General features: G+C 42.1%; 1 protein-coding gene across 4 annotated transcripts in view; it reads left to right on the top strand.

Annotated features, from left to right (window-relative positions):
- The first annotated feature begins 10,372 nt into the window (after positions 1–10,372).
- The window catches only part of TEAD1 (TEA domain transcription factor 1), a 157,548-nt gene continuing 141,378 nt past the window's right edge, over positions 10,373–26,542 (top strand). For all 4 annotated transcript variants that reach the window (XM_032690438.1, XM_032690436.1, XM_032690437.1 and 1 more), the window contains exon 1: positions 10,373–10,485. The gene's annotated coding sequence lies outside the window, so the exon portion shown is untranslated. The remainder of the gene's footprint in view (positions 10,486–26,542) is intronic.

Below are 26,542 nucleotides of genomic sequence, written 5' to 3'. Positions count from 1 at the left end.
CCCCTTATCTGTGTGAGAAGGTATATGAGTGGCCATGCTCCTGGTCTCATGGAAAGGGAAGAGGACAAACCATTGCAGTTTCCAGTCTGGAGGGGAATAGCCACTGTTGGCTTACCCAGAAATGCTGGAACAGACCCACGCAAGGAACATAGTAAAATGCAATTAATAGCTCTGAAGGAGAACCCACCATTCTGCAACAGAGCTGCCTCCTGCTAGACAGTGCTCTCTCCATGGGGCTTGGAGGAGCGGATTTCTCTTAGGCGGAGAATGACGCTAAACTTGAATTTCCTTCTGTCCTGAGTGGACCAAAGCTTAACCACTTTGCTACAAGGGAGAGAATTGCAACATGACCTTCTTCATCTGGCTGTAAAGTACAGAGGCCAGCTGTTAGTTTGAAAAACAAGAGCAGAAACACCTACTCTCAGCAGAGGCCACTGGTGTCCAAATTGCAGAACACCACCTCCTGTTATGTCAGACAAGGTGTTTTTATGCTGACAGAAGGCAGACCTCTAACTGCTTTCCTAAGGATTTCCATTTTAGCTGGTACTGGGTACCTCTGACTTACCTCTGCTGTCTTATTCTCAGGCATTGTCTTTCCCCATGCACTGTCCACTGCTTCCCACATGAAAGCAAACATGTAAGTCAGGAGTTGCAACACTGACTGTTGGGGAGGTTTATCCTTAAGAGCATCAAGTCTGGGGCCACCTGTTTATGCCACTACAGGGAAAACATTTAAGGATGAAAAGACATTATCATGAGCAAAAATGAGGTATTTAAACCTAGCTGAGGTTTTATTCAGGTAATTTTTTTGTGTGAATGGTATGACTCAAAAGAGCAGAGGGCTCATAGAGCATTTTTGTGCTGAGGGGCTGGCAGGTGGTGATGTTCTAGCAGAGTTCAGCTGTATACTACTTCTCTTTACTAGTATGGACAAGATTAGTGGAGGAAACACTGCCCAAGGAAGGGGTTACAGGCTTCTAATTTTGTGTAACTACTACCCAGTTGTTCTTCTTTACTTGCCTTTGGCTGTTAGAAGTGACTCAAAAGTCTTCTCCTGCCTACAACTCTGTATGTAAGGCCATTATTATTAATAAATCAAACTACTTCCCTTTGTATGTGCTTGGAAGGAGTTTAGCATTGCTGAATGCTCTAGTGCAGCTGAGAACTCAGCCCTTCTGAATTTTGGTTCTTTCCAAAAGTTACTGATGGTAACTATTTTGAAATACCTCTATTTTACAAGCCATTTAATTGCTTACTTTAAAAATTCACCAAAGCTCAGCTGGGGCCTGATTTTCAGTGAACCTCAGTTCTGTACCCACAAAGAATTTAGATGACTCTGTGACCTCATATTAAGTGAATAAATTAGAAAGATGATTTTTTAAAACTGTTGGTTGTACCTGACAGACATTTGAAATAAAAATATCTTAAGGCACAAAAGTTGTACTCATCTGTTTTTAGAGTATTTTGGAAGTTGATTTCTGGATAAATTGGGAGTTTGGCTCTTCAGCTATCCCAGAGACCAAAAAGTTGCAAGAACTAACCAAATTGAGGAGAGGATTTTTATATGTAAATAAGAAGGAAAAAAGAACTACTGGAGGGCAGTGTGGTATATGTGTTTGCATTAGGAAAGCCTGATGTGCTACAGGTGTAATTGGATGGCACTGAATCTTGCTGTTACCTTAGCTACTGTGAGGATTGCTTTGACTTCCCATTACAATTTCCAGTTGGTAAAAAGGAAATACTAATGCTTAGGGGTGGTGTGAGGATTGACTGCTTAGTGTTAATAAAGTGCTTTGAAAATGATAAATGTTATGTACATTGGGAAATGCTGACAGTCATCACCCATCTGAGACTGATTGTGAAAAATAAGAAATGAACTAATTCCTTCAGGATCTAGAGGGTAAAAGAAACATAAAACTCACAAAGCTGTGCAGGGGGTAGAGTAACTGCACTTGTGAGATCACCAAAGATGAAACCGTATGTGAAATGAGGTCAGGATTCTCAATGTTTATGATAAACATTTGCCCCTTACATCATCTCATTGTTTGACACTCTTCTACCCAACTATTTAATGACCATTTACAGGCCCTGTGACTCACAGGTGTGAATGTGTCCCACTTCCCTGTGACACCCACTGCGGGCAGAGGACATTGCCCCGTGTGCTGTGTGTCACACAGCCCTGAGCTGGGAACACTGGCTGGCCAGCAGGGCTGGTGGTCAGCCCTGTTTATCCTCTGACAAAATCTGCTTGTTAAGACTGTGCAGCTAATCCCCCCCATTTGGGAGGCATTGTTCTTCCTGCAGGATACTGGTTTGAGGCGTCCTTCGGTTCCATGGACCACTTCAATAACTGGCAATGTGTCCCAACTGGCCCTCTATGGGATGCAGCACATCATGAGCATATGAGCAGAAAAGCCAGAACAAAGAGAGCATTTCCAGTCAGGATTAAGCTTCATACAGCCAGTCCATCCTCTGGAGCTTGCAAAAAACCTGCAAAACTCTGATTTCGAACTCATTAAACAGTTGGTTTAATTTCAAGTAAGTAGCACTGTCAGTTCAGTTAGTCTTTGTTATTTCTGGAACATGGCAGAAAGAGCAGTAAGAGAAGAGGCAGTCTAATATTAAAATTAAAAGTGAGGATCCTATTCTGATGAGCTAGAGCACCAGCTTGTCTCAGTGGCATCTACATCTTGGGCTGACTTTTCTTTTTCCCCTGTTTCTAAACTGTCTTCCTAAATATGGGCTAGATGAAAAGCATTTGTGGTTTCCCCCTGGGAAGGATGAGGAAAGGTCAGGATTTACATGGTGATATTTACGACTACAAATTCTGTAATGGCCATTCCAGAAACTTGATTCAGTAGTTCTCATCCCTGTGAACTGAGTCCATCTAAATACATACCCATACACCATTATGATTTCCCAGCAGCTTTAGGCAATTTTTTCTTCTTTCATTACCCAATCAACTGCAAATTACTCTTTGTAATTTTCCTACTGAAAAGCCATGTAAACCTGGCCTTCAAGGATTACTCTCAGTAAGGAATGCATTAGCTCTCTTTAGATTTCCTGTTATACTCATTTGAACAGCCAAATAGTGAAGTTTAACAGGAAATAGGTATATATTCTTCTAAGAGTCCCTTTCCTTCAACTCTCCTCTCCCGCTTTTCCCCCTTCAAAAGCAGAAAGACTGAATCCTGCTAGTTTTGAATTGCCTTAGAACTAGTACTGTGCTCTCTCAGTTCCTCTGTTCTGTTCTGTTCTGAACAAGCCCTGAGCTTTGCAGGTGGCTGGAATAAGTTTCTATGTCGTGCCAGAAGAATATGTACAGAGAAAATGATGAAGCAAGAGGAACTCAGGTACTTTTTGCAAGTCTCATTATGCAGATGACATAGGAGAGCGTGTGACAAGAGGACTTATCTCTTCTGACTTTTCCCTTTCTGAGCAACGTTGCCCTTAACACCTCTGCAGAGCTCAGACTTTCTCACTTCTCTTTTCTCCCAATTTTATTTCCCATGTGCAACTCTACCGGCATTACAAATGGAGAAATGGGAAAATCAGTGTAATATAAGGGTAACTATATTCTAGTTGGGCCTTCAGTGTGCAATCTGTCCTACCTGCCTTGATCATATATCAGGTATCCCTTCCATTCTCGTGAAGTTCTGGTTTATATTTATCAGAACCTCCACTGATACTTTGGATTTTGTGTGGGTAAGGAGAGTTAAAAAAGTCTTCCATGTCTGGGACAGTTTGTTTTCACTTTAGACACTGTCATTCATGGTTCACTGTTTTTGGTAAACTTTCCCATATCTGGCAAATTCTCCCTTACCACATGGCTTTCCAGGGATTAGGTGAGGCAGCAGTCAGGGAAGTCTAAGTCTGCTGCTCTTGGTGTGACAGGGGAAGTGTCCTTGACACTCCAGCCTTGGGGTTGAGGAGCCTCAGCTCAGCTTTTTGCCCAGATCAGGCAGAGAGACGGATCTGTGGGACCCACTGTGCCTTAGTGGTGGTGACAAGGTGGCCAATTTGGGCTAACTTGGAAGCAGCAGTGTTAAGGGGAACAAAAGCAAGGCTTTCCCACATGAAAGGACACGCCCTAGCCTCTGAGACAGAGGCAGGTGGTGCAGAGCTGGATGGGCTGCCACAGGGGCGTGCTGGGACAAACTGACACGAGGAATGGTGTTTGTGTGTCCTTCTTGGTGACTGGAAAAGGCCTCCTTAGAAATAGTTCATTTTGGAAAGAGGGAAGTCTGGCCCCTTCCTCTCCCTGCAGAAGTCACCTGTGGAGTCATTCTGGTGAGATAAGTGGATGCTTGTGAAGGACCTAGTGCAACAGCTCTTACAGTAGATGGTGCTTTAAAGTGCTTTGAAATGTTCCTTGGATGTAGATTTTGAGCATGATCCAAAGGAAGCCTCTAACAGTACTTAGGTAGTTCAGATATCTTTTATTGTTATTGTTACTGTTATTTTTATTACTATTATTATTATTATTCATGTGTCTAGATAAGCATTAAGATTTCCCAGAATAGATACCCACCTAAAAAAACATTGAAATCAAAAGAAATTGGGTACTTAGGTACTGAAGAGAATTAAAAATACCTGCACCTAACATCAAGCATCTAAATGCCATTAGAAGCCTAGGCCAAAATGAAGAAAGGGAACAAAATATGCCATTTGCATATTAAGGAATCTAAAAAATGCTCACAAACCTGAAATTTTTATGAATGAAAGAGATTCTTAGGGAATTTGAATGGGCAATTTTTTTTCTCCTTTTTTCTCCCAGCGGAAAATGATGGTAACACCACAAAATTTGTAGTGCAAAATATATTTTTAAAAGCCCAACCACACAAGTGTTTTTGACAGCAATTTGTTTCAATCAGTGGTGCTAGGAATTATTGCTATCAGTAGAAGGAATAGGCTGCTGTGCCTATATTGTTTGCTCTAAGGCAGGACAAGAGCCACACCATTTTGATGTTAGTGATTTCATCAGTGGGGGAAATACTGGACTCTGGTCATGTAATTTTAAAAGACTCTCAGTTTACCTTTCAAAATAAGCACCCGGGATTGTCTGAAATTATATATTTCCACTCTCTGTACTATTTTAACTCAGTTGGGCTCTGAGGCCGTGGTTCATGTCCTGGCTTCCTTTTGATTCAATTATTGTAATTCATTATTAAACTGTTATTTGTTTTCGTTCTTTACACTGTCTGCTGCTTTACAAAGTTCAGCAGCTAGATTTATAATATGGAGAGCTCTGTTCCATTACATTACAGCATCCCCATAGTATTTTTGTTGGCGAGTTCAACGGCACATTGATTTGGGTATTTAATTCTTTGCACACCATAGATTAACCCAAATCTGTGCACTGCTTTTAAGCATTTCCTGAGATTAGCGGTTTTCCTAATCTGAACTGCAATCCAAATATGTAGTTTTAAAATTCTTTCAGTGTTTGTAACGAAAACGCCGATTCCAAGTGTTGTCGAGCTTTGAGGTTCATTCCAAGTCCAAAATGGGGGTCTGGATCTAGAATTTCAGAAGACCATCTTGTTTTCATCTGCCAGTACTCTCTGGACAGAGAGTTTACTTATTCCTAGAGTTTGTGAGGAATTCTGTTAACCCTGTGTCTTTGGGTACTTTTTCATCTCTTAGAGACTTAAAAGCGTCATCTGGTTTTGGGAGGCTGGGATAAAACGTGTAAGTTATGTGCCCTGTACCTAATGCCCCCTGCTATCAGTGGTCACATTAACGAAGACAAAAGTGGTTCCTATATGTAAACCACAGTCCAGCCTCCATGTTAAGTATGTTCACACTTGCCTCCACACCAGTCTCAATAGGACTTGCACTCAAAACAGTATTTCATTGAGAAATCAAGACTTGATAGTACTACAGACCTTTATTCTCTAACTGTTTTCTTTTGCTTGCTCTTTCTATCCTTCCTTACCTTACTCCTTTCGTGGTTAAGCTAATTCCCTTTCCTCACTGCCGCCTCCTGTTTCTACTACTTCTTATTTTTCTTCTCCTAAACTACGGTCTCCCTTGTTCTCTCAGCTCATTTCGCTTCAGCTGTTCTTTCTGCCCCACCAATTCTTTTTCTTTCTCCTTTCTCCATTTCTATCACCCTTTCTAAACTTTCTTTTCATTTTTCCTGTCTTCTTTCTGTAACCTCAAAAATTTCCTTCACTTTCCATTCTCTCCTCATTTCTGTGTCTCTCTTCTTTCCCAATCTCTCTCCCAACCCCCGAAGTCTTTTTATCGGCATCCATCGCTTGAATCTCATTCTTTCTCTTTCTTAACACATTTTCCCATATTCCCCATTTGTGTGTCTCCTTTCTAGCTGAGATAAGCATTTGTCCCCAGGAAATGCCCCTGTCTGGGCTTGTCCCAATGTCCCTTTGTTTTCTTCAGCTTTTGTAGTTCTCTGCGCACCTGTGTGCCTGGAGAAGCCATTCATCAATAAACAGAGGGCAGGCAATTCATCAGAGAAACTTCTGTCTGTGAATGTGCCTTCCTGCTTTATCCACAGGGCTTCCAAAGCCTATCCTTGCATGGAGGCAGTGGCTGGATTCTCAGGCTGGATGACAGTGATTCTGTTTTTCCTCATCTGTACCCCATGTCGCAATGCACAGACCTCTCTCTCTCCCCAGCACACTATTTTTTCCTGCCAGAACTTCATGGGGATTCCAGGCATGTATTTTTTTACATGACTGCCAATCTGGTATGGCATGCCATGGCATGACATGACAACCTACAGGATATATGAGCCAAGTGGCAAGAAATACTTGATGGAGTTTCCCTACCTCAGTGTTCAGAGGATATTGGTTTTGTCTGGAGCTCTCTGGCCCACAGATCTGTGCTCAGCAAGGGCCATGGTTTGGTCACCACACTAGTTTGCTGTTCATGTTGGCCTCGGTTTTGGTAGTTTAATTGGTACGTACAGTGAGCAAGATATTGTCAGGACTCAGCCTTGAGCTGAAAACTGTGGATTGTGGATGAACTTTTACACTGTGCTGATGGAAGACCTTCAGTCCTCCCCAGGCATTTGTTTTTGCATTTCTTCCACAGATGCACAGGGGGCATTTCTTCCTGTGAAGAACACCACTGTACAAAGTTTCAGAACCTGAGAAACAGTCCGAATTTTGTGAGCCTCCCCTGCTGCTTGCAGTTAACAGCAAAACATGCAGGTATCAGGTAAATTCAATTATTCTTCTAGAAAGTTCTGAATAGCAAAAGATTTACTGAACTGTCTGTCTGCAGATAGAGGCAAACAGCTGCAACCTGGTTTGAGTCTGATTTGTGTTCATCCACAACGATGACTGCAGAAACAATCCTCTTTTTTTTCCTTTTCCACTAGGAGAGCATAATCCTACAAAATTTTCATCACTTCCATTTGTGAGAACTGCTATAGGTAAGAAGTTTACAAACCCTATTTGTCTATTCTCCAAAGATTTGCTACTCTCCCTCCACATGTACAGAGCTATGATACCTTTTGGGCCCTGCACAGGCATAGAAGTTAGAATCAGTATTCTTCGTACTTTCTCTGCAAGCCTTAAGGAAAAAAAAAATCACATTCATTTAAAGACATTTCACATTTCTGTGCGTGCAGTGAACATAGTGGAATAAGTTTAAGCCTAGTGACTAAAAAATCTATGGTATAGATGTTAGGGGGCAATGTTTTTTCCCATTTTTCTCTTCCAGCTTTGGAAAAGAGTCGGTAAACTTTAAGTGCACTCAAGAGACTATGGCTTTTGTGTAGACATCTGCAAAGTGATTGAATTTTACAAATTGTGCAGGCACTCAGACACTTATTAGACAATATTACTAGAGCTATTTGGAAAGAAAGAGTGGAAGAGAAAAGAAATTATGCACGTGTGAAGGGGTTCCTTTAACCCGCTTTGGGGAAGAAATTTTCCAGCCAGCGTGGAATGGTGTGGGGGAAAAAAATATCCTAAAATATGTTCATTTTTGCATTTTCGCAATCCTTTGACCAAGACCTGATCAAACTTTGGCTTCATTTGATATTGTTGCTTCTTACAGACTTTTTCTATAGGGTTTTAGCAGATTTCAGTCCATGTCATGTGTGTGACCAGTGGGAACCCTGCCTGTCACACACACTGCCTGTCACACACACTCTGTGCCTGGCCCAAAAACTTGCAGCCCCTGTGTAAACTGCAGTGTGAGCTTTAAGTGGCTCGTTTTCAAGAGGCTCTTGGGTCAGTCACAGGCTACAACGATGTCTGTTAACAGCGTGGCTGTCTTATGAGATCGGTACTGGGAAAGCACCAGGGTGAGCGTGTTTCTGGTATTCGCAGAATGACATGCTCAGCATCCTCTCTCTAATGTCACACAAAGTAATATACAGGGCATTTATTGTGAATTCCACCAGCATATCATGAACTCACACGCGGTGTGAGCATGTTAATGCTGTCTGATGACACTGACATGTGGTTCTTCTGAGATTGTAACGTGATTTTCCTGACATCTCCAGAAGCGACAGCCCTGCTGGGCAAACTTTCAAAGGTGGATAGAAATGTGTGTTTGCACATCAAAATAGGCAATTTATTTCACAAACAGGCACCAAGGTGTCCAGTTATCCATTTTGCTTATGCAAATACGAATTTTCACAAGCACAACAGCTGTGCCTGCCCTGCGAATATTTCCATAAGGTAGCGGATTGTTAACTGAAGGAGACGTGCCTTGTGGTGCTGCTTGGGGAGCGCTTCTGGGGGCTGGGTTGTGCCAGTACAAGAAGGGTAAAGACAGTCCAAAGGCACTTCAGCTCACAACTGGAGTGGTGCAAAACTGGCATTGTGAAATCTGAAGCGGGGGACAGTTTTGTGAGAAAGGTCATGATCTGGATTCGGGGTGAAGAGTGTGGGCTCCTGGGCCACGCTATGTTTATGTCGATTTGATGTGTAAAGTACACAAAGCCTTCCTGCTCATCCCGTGCCCCAGAGCTCCCTTGGGCCCTGGGGTGCCACAGCGGCCTTCTGGGCACACATCTGCGTTTCCTAAGGACTGGTGGGCGTTTGCACAGGGCTTTGCCGGGGCACCCAAGGGGCTGGATGTGCGAGCGTGGGAACGCTGGGCTTCCCAGGGGAGCCTCACGATCCAGCAGCGTCCAGTGCCCAGCTGGATGCCGTGGCCCATCGCAGACCCCTACTGCCGCAACTCCGCTGCGAAGCATCTCACGCCCTGTTGCGGACCCCGCTGCCGGTCCGTCGCAAGGCGCTGCAGACCCCGCCGCGGGACCCCGCCGCGCAGCTCGGGCGGCCACCCCGGAGCGCGGTCCCGGTCCCGGTCCCGCACACCGTCCCCGCTCCGTGGCCGCGGGGCCCCCTCCCGCGGGCTCCCCTATGAGGTCAGCGCGGCGCGGAGGCCCCGCCCGCCGCCCCGCCCGCCCGCCCGCGGCCGCAGGGGGCGGCGGGCCGCGCTCCGCCCCGCGGCCGCCCCGCTCCCGCGTTCATTTCATTCCTCCCCTCATTCCGCGCATTCCTCGCATCGCTGGCGCCGCGCAGCCCGGCCGGGAGCCCGGCCCGCCCCGCCGCCGGCCGGGCAGCAAACTCATCCTCCGAAGGGCTCCGTCCGCCGGCCCGCGGCAACCTACGGCCGCGGTATAAATAGCCCGAGCGGCGGATTAAAAATAGGCGCGGGGCCATAAATAGCCGGGGCGGCCCGGGGGGCGGCGGGCGAAGTTTGCCGTCGGAGCGCGGCGCGCTGGCGGTGCGCGGAGGGGGCCGCGGCGCGGAGGTAAGAGAGGGGCCCGCGGGCGAGCTTTGTGCGGCGGGGCGGGGGGGACGGTCCCGGCCCCGGGGGTCGGCCCGGGGGGCCCCGCAGGTGCCGGGGGCAGGCGGGACTGGGGGCCGCGGCGGGGGCGGAGGTGGGGGGGGGGGGAGAAGTTGTTTCCCGCGGAGTTCCTGCCGCTGCGGGGCCGCGGCCGGAGCTGCAACAGGCGGCTGCCGCCCGCCCGCCCGCCCGCCCCGCTCCGCTCCCCCGCGCCGCCGCTCGCACTTAGTTGCCTGAGTCACCGCTCGGCAGCCGGGCGCGCACACACCGCGCACACGCACACACACACACACACAACACACGCACACAGAGACTCTCCCTCTCTCCCTCTCGCACACGCACGCACCGATCCTTGGCATTTTTCACGGTTTTTTTCCCGCGAGCCGGCAGCAGCCCCGCGCTGGGCGCACGGGCTCGCAGCCCTGCCGAGCCATCCCCGGGCCTTGGCGCGGAGCTCCCGCTGGCCGCCGAGTTTCGCCTCCCTTTCCCTCTTTTTATTTTCCTCTTAAAAGATGAAAGAAGGAATGTCCCTTTTCGCTGCTTCTTCTCCTTCTCCAGAGCTACTGCTGCTGCTGCCGCCGCCGCTGCTGGTTAATTGCACATTCAAGTGGAAAATTTTCGGGAGTCAGCAGAAACATTGTATCCAAAAAAGACAAAGTCGCAGTTGCAGCAACACCGAGGAGCTTGTCCCTGGAAAACTTCCTTTCGGTAGGAACCGCAGAGGTTTTGGTGTTGTTTTTTTTTTTCATTTCTCGGCGAGGTTTTGAAGAGCTCTATCGCACAGCTGTCCCCGGCGGTAGTGCGGAGGGCCGGTGGCAGCCTTTGTTCGCAGAGGAGCGCTTTCAAAGGAAGTACACTTCCAAGGGGGAGGGAAAAGTTATACAGTGCGGCTTTTGTACCCAAATTAAAACAAAGCGGCCCCCCCTTCACACAGCCAAACAAAACCAGCTAGGAGATATAAAGCGACAGGAGGGGGGAGGGAAATATCTCTTATATTCACCAAGTTAAAAAAAAGTTTGCGCTGCTGCCTCTGCTGAACATAATCCTGGTCGTGATTTTTCTCCTCTTGAAATCTGTTTTAAGTTGAATGGTGTTACCAGTATAAAAATATTTATGAAACAATGAAATACCAGCCACCCACGTTTCTCAGGAGAGTTGTTAACTTATTAGAAACAAGTGCCTGCCTTTGATATGAAGAAATGAAAAGTGACCTCCAGAAGTGCTGGAAAGTTAGGGAGCAGTTCTGCCCTGCGCTTTCTGAATGTAAATGGCTCCCAGTATTTTTTAACTGTTCCTTGTTGAACACCATCTAGGAAAGAAAGGCCAAGAAACATCAGATTACCCTGGCGTTTTCTGATGTAAAATAGCATACATAAGAAATGTAAGCTGAAATGGTAGAGCCTCAGGGAAAGAAAGTACCTATGCAGTTGTATTCCTGTATTAAGTGAAGCATATTTGCTTTCCCTTCGTGCTGATAAAGTTTAGAAGCACAATATGGGCAGTTAGCGGTTTTACAGAGCTGTCTAACCTGAATAATGGCAAACTTTGGAGCTGTATGGATAACATACTCTTTTCTCTAGCTGCATGTTCAGTTATTATGCAGTACATCTAATATGGAAATCTCTGTGGGAATGCCTCTTAGGAAAATTCATGTAAATAACTAAGTGCTACCTGCAATTGAATATGAAAACAAAAATGATTATAATTACATTAGGACTTAATTTAAAATTATGTAGGATTCTTCTTATAACCCTAGATTGGGAATGTGTGTCTGTAATGTATGATGTATTCTATCTCTATAAATAGTTGGGGAATACCATTACAGGATATTAGATTGTACTGATGGTAAGATGGTGCTATTAAAAATGACACAGACCTGTATATTAAATTACTTCTGGGGCTGGGGGAGAAGCTTACATGTTTGTTTGTATATGTGCGTTTATATATTTTTACACACATGCACACATATGCATCCTTTATTTGGGAACAGAAATACAGGAATTAATACAGTGGATGTTCCTAAAACACAGAATTGAAGATATTATATTTGAGTCACGTTCTGAACTTGCAAGTTTTCAAAATCAACTTTTTGAAATTATTTTCATTAAGGGTAAACTTTTTTGAGGTGCGTTTATTTTTCACCTTCATGGTAAAACATATCTTTTCAACACTGCACTGGTTTTTAATGAGGTCATAAAGCGTTTTTCTATGCCAGTAGGGCTAATTCTGCATTTCATTTGCTCCAGGTTTTTATCAGCTGACCAAGCAGAAATTTTGGATGCAAGGGATTTATTCCAATTTTTATTGTTAGTAACCTAGAAATACCTTTGGAAAGTACTTTATCACTAAACACTTTAGGTGTATTTCGAGCATCAATTTTGCGTACGCTGCTTTGGTGAAGTAAATATTATTAGCCTTTTAACCCAGGAGAGTGTAACAACAGCTCTTGAGATTCAAATTGTGGTTTTATATTCTGTACAGTTTCTTGGTCGGTGCTGAGCGGGGTGTACACGAGCAGTGAAGCAGAGGAAGAATTTTGATTTGACAGGAGTCTTAGTAAAGACAGACTGTGCTTAAAGGAGTTTTAATTAAACAGCTAGAAAAGAACAACAGAAACTTAATTATGAACTAGACCCGCCGTGAGTTTCCAGCTGAGAAATGATAGCGTATTGTGATGTGTGGAGATGTGTGAGCATGTGTGTAGCGTGTTTGGTGTAATTTGTAGCTAGTTTTTTGTTGTTGTTGCTGCTGGACGGTGTAGTGGTTTTGGATATTGTTAAAAGTGGTTTTTAGGCTTTGTTTGTCCATGCCTGAAAAAGTTAAGCTCAGCTGAGTCACATGCGGAGGAAAAAAAAGGATTTCTTCCATCTTTCTGTTGTAGATAATATTGTGAGCAAACTTTTAAGATATGTTACAGGCAATAGTGTAATAAAAACTTCCAGAGCCATGGAGAAATTCTGGTGTCTTTCACTTCAAAAAAAGTGAAAGGTAAAAATATGTAGTTGTGTATTATGATATAGCTGTCAGTTTTCAATCTATAAAGTAGGATAGTTACACTGTTGGAAGAATTTCACTAGAAGTAATCTGATTTTATTAGAAGGTGCCTAAGACCTTTTCCAAAACATGAAGATTTTGTGTACAGTTCTGAATGTGTGTATTTGGGAGAAGGTTACCTTCAAACATGTTATGAACTCACATCTTCTGACTGTGCATACACATGCATACATCCCTCTTTCTATCTGGTATTTCTTTGTGACTCTAATATTAATGATATATCTTTCCAGAGGTGGTTTAAAATCTGTCCTTCTATAGTGATTCCTTTATTTAAGGAGAAAATGTTTGCTGGATCCAATCCTTACTCAGGTTAAAGTGACCGGGATGACTCATAGGAATAAACATTTGCTGGATCAAATACTAAGATATTTACAGCATAGGCTTTATGTACATGGTTAGAATGATATCTGATGTCTAAAGAAGGACATCTTTGATTAAAATGATTGTCAGTTTGACACACATACTTTTTCGAATTTTTGCACAGGGCTTATGTTCTGATTTGCTTGTAATCTCTTTAAAACTTGAAGGCAAATTTCTATTAACAGTTGATCACTCATTTGTGCCCTTATTCATAGCATGTGTAAATATGAAGTGAGGGCTGACTTTTTAGAAATCTGGTCTGAGTTCAGGTTAATTCCATCAGCTTCACATGGCCTGTTGCAAGGTGGCATATTACGTTGGGTGTAATGAGGGTGCAAATTGGCCCTTTAGAAATGATTTTGAAGTTCCCAGTTGATCAAAGGGACCTACTTTTCCATGGGAGAAATAGTACTTATTTCTGGGATTTGAGATTTAATTATGGTTTTGCCACCATGTTGCACTTTGCCATTAGCGCTTGCCACAAGTAGGAATGTTTTGTATTCCTAAACTACAGTCATTTACTATTAAAAAATAATTTAAATGGGTCTCAACAAAATTTTAGAACTTTGAAAAGGTAAATTGTCTCCCTGAAAGCAGGGGCTGCTACAGGGTTCATGATAGTTTATGCAAGTACTGTATAATTTAAATTGCATCCTGTGATATATGAACTGATTAATGGCATTATTTATTGTAAAGCCAACTGACTCTAAGCCATGCTGAAGACACATTTTTAGAAGAAAAATCTCTGCAATAAATTCCCACTTTATGACCATATCTTGCTCTCTGTTCTTGCACAAAACTCCTTTTGACTTTTGCAAGTGGAACAAGGATGGAATAATATTTCCTGGAATAACGCTGTGCTTGGTTTTAACGATTGCTCATTTCCAAAACAGAAGAGAGTGAAAAGTTGCAGACTTCAGTCCTTTGAGGCAGCATCTTCAAATCTGATCATCAGATCTGTCACATAAAATTCAGCTACAAGTTTTCTGATTTAATACACCAAACTTCTCCTCTTTTTGTATGAAATCCTGATCCCGCTGCAGTCACTGTTTTATCTCGTTATTGGTAAAGCCAAAATTTCTCACTGTGTTGATGCAGATTCAGCAACTTTTATACTGTATCAGCTTATTAACGTTCCACCAGAATTATATTAATTTCAAAATAGAGGGATTGAAGTCAAAATCTGTCTCGTAACAACTCATTTGAGACACTCTACACAGGAGGTCTATAGATGTCTCAAAGAGTAACACATCATGTGCTACATGCCCTTATTTATTAGATGAATTTTTGAGCATACGTCGAGAACGCGATGAAAATCCGCGGAGTGCCTAAAGGGTTTACAGACACTTGCCCGGTTGGCACAGGGCTGTGACCTCTTTTCCTCGTCCCTCCAGCCTGTGCCTGGTTTGTCAGAGCCAGCCCCGTTTGAGTTTGGCTCCCGTCCAGCCGAAGGTATCACCTACAACTTTTTGTTCATTGTCTTCTACTCATTGTTTACCGGAACAACGTGATTATTCCCTCAGCATCCTGTTGTACCTTTGCAAATGGCCTTCTTGGGTTTCCAGCTCCTAGTAGCTTTTCACTAAACTTTCGGGTCGGAGTCAGTCTGGGCAGCAGCAGGAGCATGTGAGCACAGAATACAAGTTTATTTGCTAGCAGGTCAGGAGGTAGAATGTGAAATCTCAGCGTGCTGGGAGGGGGAAGGGAAGGAAAGTCTAGGATTATGTGTAAAACTATTAAAATGCTATTGACTGGGAATCTAAAACAATGACGAGTGCTGTTGTTTTTACAGATACATGAACTGAAAACTGCTGCTAATGATGGGAAATGTTAATTATGTGAGAACATATTGAACTTATATTCTCTGGCATGAACTTTTTTAAATGCATCAACTGTGCTGCCTTTTATGCGCACAGCTTTCTAATTATCATAATTCAGTACAGCTCTGGCTTTTGGAAAGAGTTCAAGTGCAATCTCAACTTAACATGAAAGGAGGTTTTTTTTTTTTTCTTTCTTTTTTAACTGAGAATGTTCAAGAACAATTTGAAAAGATAATCTAAAAATGCTACATATTTAGCTGGGTATAAGTCAGAAAATAAATATGTTCCCATAGCTGCCTATCAAAGGAGAACAGATTATTAGAACAGAAACTTGTCTGTTTTTCTTATTATGTCTTTCACACTCCTATAGAACACAGCCAAAAGCACATTTTCATAATTGAATACCATAGACACATCTACTATATATTGATTGACAGCAGTTTTTTATTTTGTCAATTTTTTAAATGACTGAGTGGATTACTGTGTTGTTATGAAAAGATTTTTTGCTCAAATACTAAGTAAAAAAGCTTTCATTTTCTTAAATAAAGCAGGAAGACAACTTTCTTCGTTCTTTTGGAATTAACCAATCATGTTTCTGTAACATGATTCAAGTCCCATTCTAAATGGTCCTTACTGGTCAGTATTCACACCTTGTCTTTGTGGAGCTTGAGGGGGTTGTAAATATCAGGTCTTTCTAAAGCTCTCAGAAGTGGTTTGGTTTTATTTTTTTTTTCATTGTTTTGGTTGTTGGGGTTTTGTTTGTTTGTTTGGTTTTGTTTCTTTTTTTTTTTCCGAGGGGAAAAGAAATTTCATTTAACTTGCACTTGAATTATCCTTTCACAGATTTTTTTTTTTCTGTATGTGATCAAATTGCTGGTTTCCACATCACCCCCCCACAAGTTTTTGTCTTTTCCGTTACTACAGTACATGCTACATTTCTGAAATGCAGAGAAAGCCCCAGTGAAACAAAATGACTTCATTTGAGCTGGCACTTAAGAGCAGAATTCACTTCCATAGTGCTGAAATAAAAGAAGCCAAGTGTTTTAAATAGCCACTCCCCTAGGCCAGAGTGTTTTTAGAAAAGCTCATTGTCTAGATTTGAGCTGTAGCAGTATGCCTGCCTCTGTTAAATCTCCTGATCCAGACAGCTCGATTTCTAAAGTTGACATCTGGTTTACTCTTTGTTCACCTGTTTAAAAAAAAAAATGCAAATAGGCGAGTGTGCCATTGCCCTAGAGCTCTGCAAAAAAATAAAAATGCTGTTGACAGTTTGTCAAATAGTGCTTCCAGTCTAAGACTGCAGTAGCCTATTGTTATGCCAGCAACAGGCAACAGAAGTTGTGGCACCATATGGCTAGTATATGCTTCAGATAAGCTATCTGTTAATTTAGCTTATCAGTAGCGTTTTGATATGCTTCGTGTTTGAATCGCCAACCGGTATGGCCTTGGGTATTTTTGGTGCCAAATTATTCCTTAACATTACAGACATCACAATTATTCCCTTGGTGGAATCTCTCACCAATCAGTCACCTCATGGTGCTGTGAACAGTGGTGCTTATTTTTGGAATTAGCTCGCATGTTTTTTTTTACATGGTTGTCTTTCTGTTGGGAGATTATAATTCAGGAATGACATTTTGGTTTTGAGGGGAGAAAATGTCAGAACAGACTTTGGAAGAAAAGGTGAATTCATAGAGGTTTAGTGGATTAAAGCCTCTATTATGTGTATCTCAATTAAAAAAATATGGTGATTGAGGACTTTAATTAATGAGAGGGAGGAAATTTTATTCACAATCTATCACCACCATGCATACGTACCTTTTCATCCTAAAGCTGGTTTACAGTTTAAAATAAAAGGCAAAACCCTGTAAACAGTTTCATTTTCCACATCCTTGGTTTTACCTTTATTCTTTCAAAAAATTAACCTTTAAAAACAGTTGTGTCCCTATACCTGCTGTCAGCCGATCTTTCAAGATTTTTTTTTTTCTGCTTTTTCCACAATCAACTGAAAGCCTTGTAGAAGACTTGAAGATTCAATGGAAGTTCCTTCATCTTCCCCTTACCCCTGCCTTTCCCTGGCTGTAATTATTTTGTAGCAGGAAAAGTCTCAAGCCATAAATACAGTCTTCCATTCAATGCCTCAGTGGTGTCCTGAGGGTTGGGTCTGCCCGTGTTGCTCTCTGACCTTGCAGCACATTCCGCTGTGTCTTCGGCCCTACAGGCTCTGTCTTGCTGTTCCTTACAGGGCACCACAGCTGTCCCTGGTTGCCTGGACCCTCCTCTTTCCTTGGGTATGCAGAGAGTTGCTCTTGGGCAGCACTTAATTTGGCTCTGCTTCCTTTGGACCGTGGTGACTTTTTGTTTTCCTCCTTTTGCAGTCCATCTTGCCAGGTCCTCCTTATCCTGTCTCTTGTGCTGCTGCTCACGGACGTGGTGTCACTGTTGGGTCCCTTTACCCATTGCTGTTGCCTGCTGGCTATTGGAAAGAAAGGAACAGTTGTTCTTGTCATGTCTTTCATGTCCAGGATCCTTAATGGCCAACAGAAGGACCAGATTCTCTCTCAAAGAAATTTACAGTCATCTTCTAAATCTATTTGCTGACACCACTTTTTTAGTAATGAAAGGAGGTCAAAGAGAAGTAAATTTTTCTCCTGTCTGTTTGGAACAGAGAAATATGACAGTCTGAACAGTGGCCATTCTTTAACATCCCACTGAAGTCCACCCAGATGAACTGCCTGGAAAAAGGCAGGAGCTGATGGAGCACTCAGGGGCCAGCCAGGTGGGCAGTGAAGTGAGAGGTGATGTTCCCACCTTGCTGCTCTGCCTGATTTTACATTGACACCTGCAGAAAACAAGAAATGCTTCCTGCCCTTGCCTTGGCATCTGAGGCTGCTAACAGGCTTCCAGTTTCTCTGCAGGGACATGAAATGTTAGCATCTGTCCGCTTACACCTGGTTTGGGGGGTCACCTCAAATTTTAAATCTGTTTTAAATTCAGATTTAGAGTTCAGGTCCGTGGTGTGACTCATGCAGTTTGATGATAATAACGTTTTTTGGCTTCTGGCTCATTGCAGATTAGACCTGTAATCTCCCAATCTGTTGTGATTAGGGGGAAGGTAAGCAAAGGAGCTGGCAAAGGACAGGTGTTCAGACTTCCAGTTCTCTGAGGCACGTGTGCATCTTTCTTATAAGTAATTTCTAAGTGCTTAACTGTGAGAGGCAATTTTCAGTCCACTAATGTATCTAGTTATCACCCATAATGAGTATGGTTGTCTTCAGATTGATGGGTCCATTTAAACATGACAAATCTGTTTATTTGGTACAATAAGATGCATCTTTCAAATGGTTGGGGGGAGCTGATTGAACTTCAGAACCTGTGAAGTTTTAGTTTATTTGGTATCTGCTTGACTTGGCTTTACTAATGTTTCATTGGTTCCAGCCATTGCTTTGCGATAGGAAATCCATAGCTCTGAATAATGTGCATTTTGCTCTTTAAATTGACTATTACTTATGCATAGCGATTTCTTACTGTGTTTCTTGGCATATTTACTATATGCTTACTGACCAGTTGTAGATAAGCTGCTGAAGGGGCACATTTGAAAGACAGTTTTAAATGTGTGGCTTCCTATACAGATTCACTTTAGCCTCTAGTGTTAGTAACAATTTTTGCCAGTGAAACAATGACCCATAAATAACTTTATCATCCAAAATCTCTAAAAACAATGCAAAGAAGTCCAAAGGGTAGTATAATTATTATAGCTCTTGGTTGCTTGGAAAATTAACTAATATTCTGGCCTCTGAGATTTTGGAAACAAATTAAAGAACCCTTTTTAAGGTAGCAGGCTGCTTTTAATGGTTCTTCTGTATTAAGGAGAGTACAGTATTGTAGGTTATTTATTTCTGGGCATGCAGTACAGGGTGAAGAGCCTGCAATTCAGCTAGCAATGCCTCTGTGCCCTGAGGTAAACTCTATTTCACAAAGGGAATTTTGATTATGGTCTACTGCTCTGTAGCATAGTGGAGGCTTCAAGAGGCAAGTGGTAAATGCTACCAAAGAAAAGCTGGATTGGAGCCACTGACGTCATCTAAGTAAATCTGCTGTAGGACTATAGCCATAAATGACTGCCAGCCACTGAGCGCACTTTGGCCTTTTCTTGTCAAGTGTTTTAACTGCTGGTTTTTTCTTTTCCCTTTTTTTTTTTTTCTTTTTTTTTTCCCCTCCGAGCAAGATGCATTTTGTTTTCTTTTTTTTTTTTCTTGTGCTAGTTGTGCACACGGTGAAATATAGAAACGCCAACGTCCCCCTCCGTCCCCACAACACTGCACAGAGCGGGTGAGTGGCTGCAGCTCGCAGTTCAGAAATTAAAAAGTAAACCAGTACTTTTCCATACGTGAGCCTAGCAGAATTCAGCCTCCATCACAAGCTATTTTTTTTAGGTGCAAGAGCCTGGCAGTTCAAGTTACAGCATACTGATGAGATTTGTGTGGTGGGCAAAAAGCATTTTGATGCACTGGAAAGGCATGCTTCCCTCTGGAAGAGCTAAATGCACAAAAAATGGCTGGGTTTGAATTCTGAATTAGCACAAAATGCAGGTGTGTGTGTGTGAGCAGTGTTAGTCATTGCTTTAGGATTGACCTCGGCAGTTTCAGTCACTCCTGAAACAAAACTTTCCAGTTGTTTCAAACACCCGAATATATTGTTACCATCTTTGATGGTACTTTTGCACACGACTAAAGAAACCAGGTGCATTAACAATAGCAGCTCAAGGATTCATTGATTAGTGCATAGCAGTCATACGTGTACCTAAGGGCATATCTAAAATATCCCAGCTGTCCTCCACTCGAATTTCAGCTGTATCAGGGTTGCAACAAAAGTACTCCAGTTTTTGACAGTGGATTTTTAATTCATTGTCAACATTCTCTTGAAATGAATTTCCAGGAAGTTTAACCTGCCTTTTTTTTTTTTTAAACAGAGTTCACTGTAAAACACATTTATAATTATTAGCCAGAGTGTCCCACGAGAATATTCGTTTACTTGATTTATGTACTTTTTCTATTTTACTTTAAAATAAAAATTAAGCATCACTGTTTTTGAAGTTTGAGTCTTATGATCAGAAATATATTAAAACCAGTATCTTATCCATGAATCATTAGATGAGTCAGTTCCTGAAACCACTACAAGCCTCACAGTTCTTGGCTTCGGCTGAAAGCAGGAAATCCAGGCTTCAATAACTTCCTTTCCCAGTACTGGCTATAGCAGCGTTAGTGGTTAGTATATGCTGCTTTTGTAAGCAATAGGAAGATGTATGTCTGAGGAACAAAGGCACTCAAGTCAATTTGCTGAAACTGTTTATAATTTGTGGTCTTGATTTGAATGTCAGGATACATTGGCATATACTACATTCTGTGCTGCAGTACATTTTCCAGCAGTGATATTCAGAATATGAAATAGAGGGAGCACATTATGGCACAATTCTTGGACAAAACCCATCTAATCAGTTTTCCAGAGAACAGGAAGATATTTTAGTGAAGTCATCCAGCTCCTAAAGACGAATGGGAACGAGAGCTGAACACATAGGAGTGAATTTAAAATGTTTATTTAGCAGTTAGTTTGTCTTATGCTTGTGCAACAAACTATTTTTATTCTGTTTCAGTGCTCCAAAAGGGCTTGGAAAAAAAAAAACCCAACCCAAACTTGGAACTTGTAAAATAAAAACACATGATTTGTTTTTCAGTCTCCTTTTTTGTAGTGAAAACTTTTTGCCTCCTCATAATCAAGGACACATTGATTGTCTCTGTGTCAGTGGAGGAGTACTGTTGGCTGCAGAATCTGTCCTTTAAACGTGGAGTGCCTGTACACCATGACATCTGTGCAAGAGGATGCACTATTTACCTTTTTGAGCTAATGGGGCCAGACTCAGGCTTGGTACAATGTTGATCTTAATGTGTTTACACCTGGAAAGTTTACAACCCTTTGTTTCTCTTAAATATTTTGAAAGATAGTTTGGTATCTCATTTGGTTAAATTAACTCTCTAATTAATTAGCAGCACACAAAAGCCAAACCCACCTTCTTTAATAACTCAATTAAAATTCTTTTTATTCTTCCTTCCAAAACATCTTTTGTTTTTAACAAACTAGGAAGAGCAGGAATATCAAGAGCAATAAATTAGTAGACACCACATTTAAAAAAAAATCTTCTTTTGACAGCACTGGTTAAACTGTATATACAGTATTGATAAAAAACAAGTACAGAGCTCTCCATTTAAACAGGCAGAATGATTATTGCACATTAGGCAACAACACTTATTGTATTAGATAAGATGTGAAATTGCTTTAATAAAGCAAGCTACAAGTTGGATTCTCTCTTATCTGTGCAGTTCAGTGTGGTAAGTTGACCTCAGTGTAATGGTGGGCCCCTACCCTGAGGCAAAGGGGTAGTGCAGCTGATCCCATGCTGGTGTCCAGTGGGGTGCTTCTGGAGTCTTGTGTTTGTCAGGCACAAGAAGAGGATTGGACCGGGGAAAAAAGAGGGAACACAGACAACCTTGAGGGCAGCTGTATGCTGAGATCCTTTTCTTGTGGAGACTGGTATCCATAACAGAGGCTTTTGCCACCTCCTCCCCCTTTCTGTGCAACTCCATGCCCATGGAAAGATCTAGAGAGGGTCAATGCCTTGCTCAGGCAAAGCCATTGGAGCCTTTGAGGGGCTGTTTTGAGTTGTGGGTGAGGTTGCCCATCAGGGAGATGAAGAGGCTCTCTCCTGATTGTCAGGCTGGCATCAGCACGGTTTTCATGGGCTCTCCTTCCCCACAGTAGGGCTGGTAACATCCATCCAGGGAGAGGCCACTGGATGTGTTTTGTCATAGTGGCACAGTGCCTGAGGTGGGTTGCTGAGACTTTTGGCGTGACAGTGAGCATCCAAGCAAGCTGCTTTGTGAATTCTGTGGGATCAGGGTTTCTCTTAGAATATTTAATGGGATGCTAGTGGGCCTTAAAGGTGCAGAGAGCATTTAAAAAAAATCAAAACCAGCATAACTGGTCCATAACTGCAATTCTCACAGCACCAGCTTCTGTGGTAGAGGAAGTTTGTAGAGATCTCCAGGTACCTCCTGCTCTGCTTCTGAGGGCAAGTCTGTATCAGGCTGTGGAGCTCAGTAGAGAGTCACATCGCAGACAACCAGAGATCTGTGCCATCAAGCTTGTGCAGTGCAGAGCATCATGTGAGCAGAGTGGCTTGGGCTTAGCACAGGGTAGCTATATAAACAGTGAGACTGTTTTGGAGGCAAGCTGGCTTGTCTCACCCTGCCTCCTCTGTCACATATGAAGAAGGAGCATCTTCTCCTTTGGAAGAAGAGCTGGATGCTTAGGAGACTCCCGGGAAGGCATGCATCATTTCTTCCCTTCTCTTGGCTAGTTTAAGTGGTGCTTGATTCACGGATGCTGTGCTGGAGCACCAGCTGTTTATGCACACAGGAGAAGAAGCCTCAGTCAGGTGTGTTCCCTCTGCTCTGGAGAGCCAGATGCTGATGCTTTAGGGATTGCAGTGTTCAGCATCACACCACCTATTGTGGATTTAACTTACTACATTGTAATTAACTTCTTGTAATAACAATAATTATAATAATTAACTTACTAAAATAACAAGGATGTTCTTCGTGCTGCTTCTGCATGCTGATTCTGGGACAGAAATCTTTCTTCTTTCTTGTTCTCTGTGTAAGGGAAAACGTAAGGACTTGAGCAGTGGAGAATAGCAGTGGCTTTTCACGGGATCAAAGCATATGTAAAAGGCATTGTTCCTGTTTGTGATCATATGAAGTGCAATTTTCTATTAATTAACGTTAAACAACGAATTGTTTAAGAACAAAGGAAAAAACCTTCAAGTGGAATAAGCATCTAAAGTTTAGAAGCAAGGTTATAGTTGGGCTTGATTTAATTTTTTTTCCCTTGCAAAGAAATGTAAATGATTTAATATTGCCTTTCTAGTTGAACAGTCCTGAATATGGGAATTGTAATGCATAAGATCTGGAGATACATTTTGATCAAGTTCATACACTTTAAATGTGTATGAACTGAACATCTTTGTGTTGCTATCGATCAGAGAGATGTCCTGTTGCTCTAATGTGGATTTTGGTTTGGGATTAGAGGCCTGGGGCTTTGAATTGCTTGCTGTCTGTAGACCAAGTCATCAGTGGCTAGTGATTGATTCATTAATTAAAATCAATTTAAATGGATTTGTAAGCCTCATGTAACAGATTATCTTATTAACAGCATGAGAAAGGCACTGTGATCTGCAAGGAATGTGTAGCTTTAGACAAAATATAGCACGATTTTATGGGAGAATTTAATGAATTGCTGTTGCTGTAAGTGATCTATGCAAATGGAAGAGCCTTGCTTAAATTCTACATTAAACAGACTCTTCCTGTTGAACATGGTTTTTTTTTTTTTATTTTTTTAAGCCTGCTCCAAAAGCCTTGACTTTAATTGCATGTGTGTGTGCATGCCTGTGTGTGTGTTTCTGTACATATTCACGGTCACAATGACACGTTAAGTATTGTCGAGTTTCTGATACATTCTGGTTTTGGAGATAATTTTTTTGTTTTGTTTTCTGTAGCATCTCCCTGACCCTATTCAAAAATATCCACGACGGGGAAAATAATTTTCTAAATTACTGAAAACAAAATGACAGAAAGAACATTTAATGCTCTTTAATCCACGGCCTGCTCAGCCGTGCTGTCTGGAGGAGACACTTTGGACAGCTGGAGGGGCCAGGCTGGCAGAGGGGAGTTCTGGCAGAAGTGAAAGTGTTGAAGAGGTGGCAATAAAAGCTTTCCTGGCCGGGAGAAGGGAGGCTTGTCTGTCATCCTTGCATTCGTTTTGTAACTTCTTTTTACACCAAGATGTAAGTGGATCCAAGTCATTGCAGGCATCTGTATGTGTATTATTAGGCTCTGTGGTCAGGCCTCAAAAATATCTAAGCCAAGGTATCAGTAAAATCAATGGGAGTTTTGAATTTAGTTTCAAACAGAGCAGGGTTGTTGCCTCCAAATCATAGCCTTGCCTACAACTTTTCAGTAATCTCAATAATATGTGTGCTCCATTTTGATTTGTAACTCAGATTTCTACAGAAAAGAAGATTCTTAATTGTGGGTGCTACATTGTAGCATCACTTTACACCCTTCTTCCCTCATTTGTGCTCCCTGTGCATTTGTGATTAGGGAGCAAAGTGAATTAAATTATGAGATCACTTTTCCGTTTCAATTAATCTAGTTTCACTTCATTTCCTCTGCTGTACTGAAGAAATGGAAGAATATCAACTGAAAAATTGTAATGAACTTCTTAAGAAAAAACCCTGACAAAGCAAAATCACAACCATCATGTAGCCCTGAATTGCCTTGGAGACATCATCCATTCAACGTGTAAGAAATTCTTCAAAGCAGAGCACTGTTGATGAGCTTTGTTTGTTGTATAATCTTACTGTCATTGCCAGTATAGATTACAAACCTTTAACCAAAAAAGGTTCAAAACTGCATTAACATGGTAAAGCCAATTGTAACTGCATTTTGGTGAAATTAAATGCACTGCCTGAGATGTGAGGAATTTGCCACGGTAGGAGGCTTTTTTTCTGCCATGGTAGAAGGCTTTTTTTCTGCCATGGTAAAAGGCTTTTTTTGTTGCTTGTGGAAAATCAAATAAGGTGTTTGGGAGATGCAAATCAAACGAGGTCCTACTCTTATTTTAAAATATTGCAAGCAAGCTGAGTAGTGATGTCCAGTTTGCTCCATAGTTATCTCTTGGTATTCTTTGGGTCCTGACTGTAGGGGACGGGTGATTTGCCTCACCGTGCATGTGGGCATGTTGCCAGCCTGTTGCCTGCTAATGACTCCAGTAAGAAATTTGGAGAACAACTTATAAGTGCACAAGGAAAGTGCAAACTATGAAAACAGCAGCTCTCGGCGCTCCTTTTGGTGTACACCTTCCACAGAGCCTGTGATGGCTTCTGCACTCTCCCTTTCCTTCTCTGAGTCTGTGGTAGGTGCAGATGTGTAAGTGTGGAGGTTTATGGCTGCGTCCTGCTGGGTCACTTGAGCCTGGGAACTTGGAAGCCAGCATTGAAATTCTGGGCGTGACGAGTTATTTCATCCTGGACGCAGCCCTTGAAACCAGGGAGAAAGTCTTCTTGCCCTGGCTTACATTAGCCCTTACATTAGTGTGCCAATTTGAAATTAGAGTAGTCACGTAATGATTACTTATTTTGTGAACCCCTTGGTTTGGAAAGGAGCAAGGAGACTCTTGAACTTAAAAGAAATATGCTGAATTGCAGCATTTTCTTGAAAAAGAGAGAAGAGAGTAAGGCTGGTGTGTTGCTTTTGGCTGGGATAGAGTTAATTTTCTTTATAGTAGCTGGTATGGGACTGTGTTTTGGATTTGTTGGCTGGGGTTAAACCACAACAGCAGGACATAGGCAGCATATAGACCCCTCAAAGCAGCAAACTTGCAGAGAGGTAGTTCCAAGGTGGCAGACATAGGCCATGACTAGTACCCCTCTCCTCTAGTACTGAGTAGTATGTGCAAGTGTAGTCCTTTCCTTCAGCTGCTTCATCTTACATATCCAATCCCTCAGTTGTAGAACCACAATTTCAATTAATTGACTTTCTTCAATTGAATTTCTACCGTGGAGTTCTGGCTAAAAGGAAGAGGACATTGGTGAATAGCTTTTAAACAGCATACTGCATAACCCTGCCATTATGACTTCAGGGAATATTTTCCATTCTGCTTTTGTCTATAATGTGAATCTTAGTAACATTTGTCTTGTATTAAGGCTGCAAAGTTGTTGTTTTTTGTTTTGTTGGTTTTTTTTTTTTTAATGTATGTTACAGACCTTGTGAAATGTTTTTTATTCTTCCAAATTATAAATAGTTCAGTTGGCTCATCTATCCCTTTTGTAAGCACATGATTTTTTTGTAATAAGACATAGTTCTGGGGCAGTGTTGTACGAATGCAATTGAGTTGTACAGGAATAAAATTTCCATGGTGTTCCATGAAGGTCAGTGGTATGCAATTAATTGGTGGACCGATGAAGGGAAGTGTTGCTGCCCTAAACACTAAATAGAATAATTAAGCTCAGGGGCTAGTATTAAAAGCATGGAAGAGACATGACTCTCATTAACACAGAATTTGTGCTGTTATTTGTTATAACAATACTATGGCAGATATAGATTTGTGGCTTAATGTTGTTGTTGCGATTTATAGCTTGCATCTTCGAGGAAAGTGTCTGTTCTGCAGCTTGGAGGATGGGGTCCAAAGTAAGAGGACCATGTACTTAATTTGTGGCTAAGTTTTTGGTGCATGGTAAACCAGTCTTACTAAAAAAAGTTTCTAGTTATCTGTATATTCAGAGGAGAGGGCTGTGTGCCTTTGAAGGCTTCCTGAGGGAGGTCCTGGCCGTCCACCCTCCATGCCTGAGTAAAGGTGGATGGCATCTACCTTAGTAGGTGTAGTAGTTTCCTTGGGTGGGGGTAAAGCTGTCATTAGGT

The sequence above is a fragment of the Chiroxiphia lanceolata genome, chromosome 6 (assembly GCF_009829145.1).
Source record: "Chiroxiphia lanceolata isolate bChiLan1 chromosome 6, bChiLan1.pri, whole genome shotgun sequence".
In the NCBI taxonomy this organism is placed as follows: domain Eukaryota; kingdom Metazoa; phylum Chordata; class Aves; order Passeriformes; family Pipridae; genus Chiroxiphia; species Chiroxiphia lanceolata.
The sequence above is the reverse complement of the archived record's forward strand: the minus strand, read 5'-3'. Positions and strand labels throughout refer to the sequence as shown.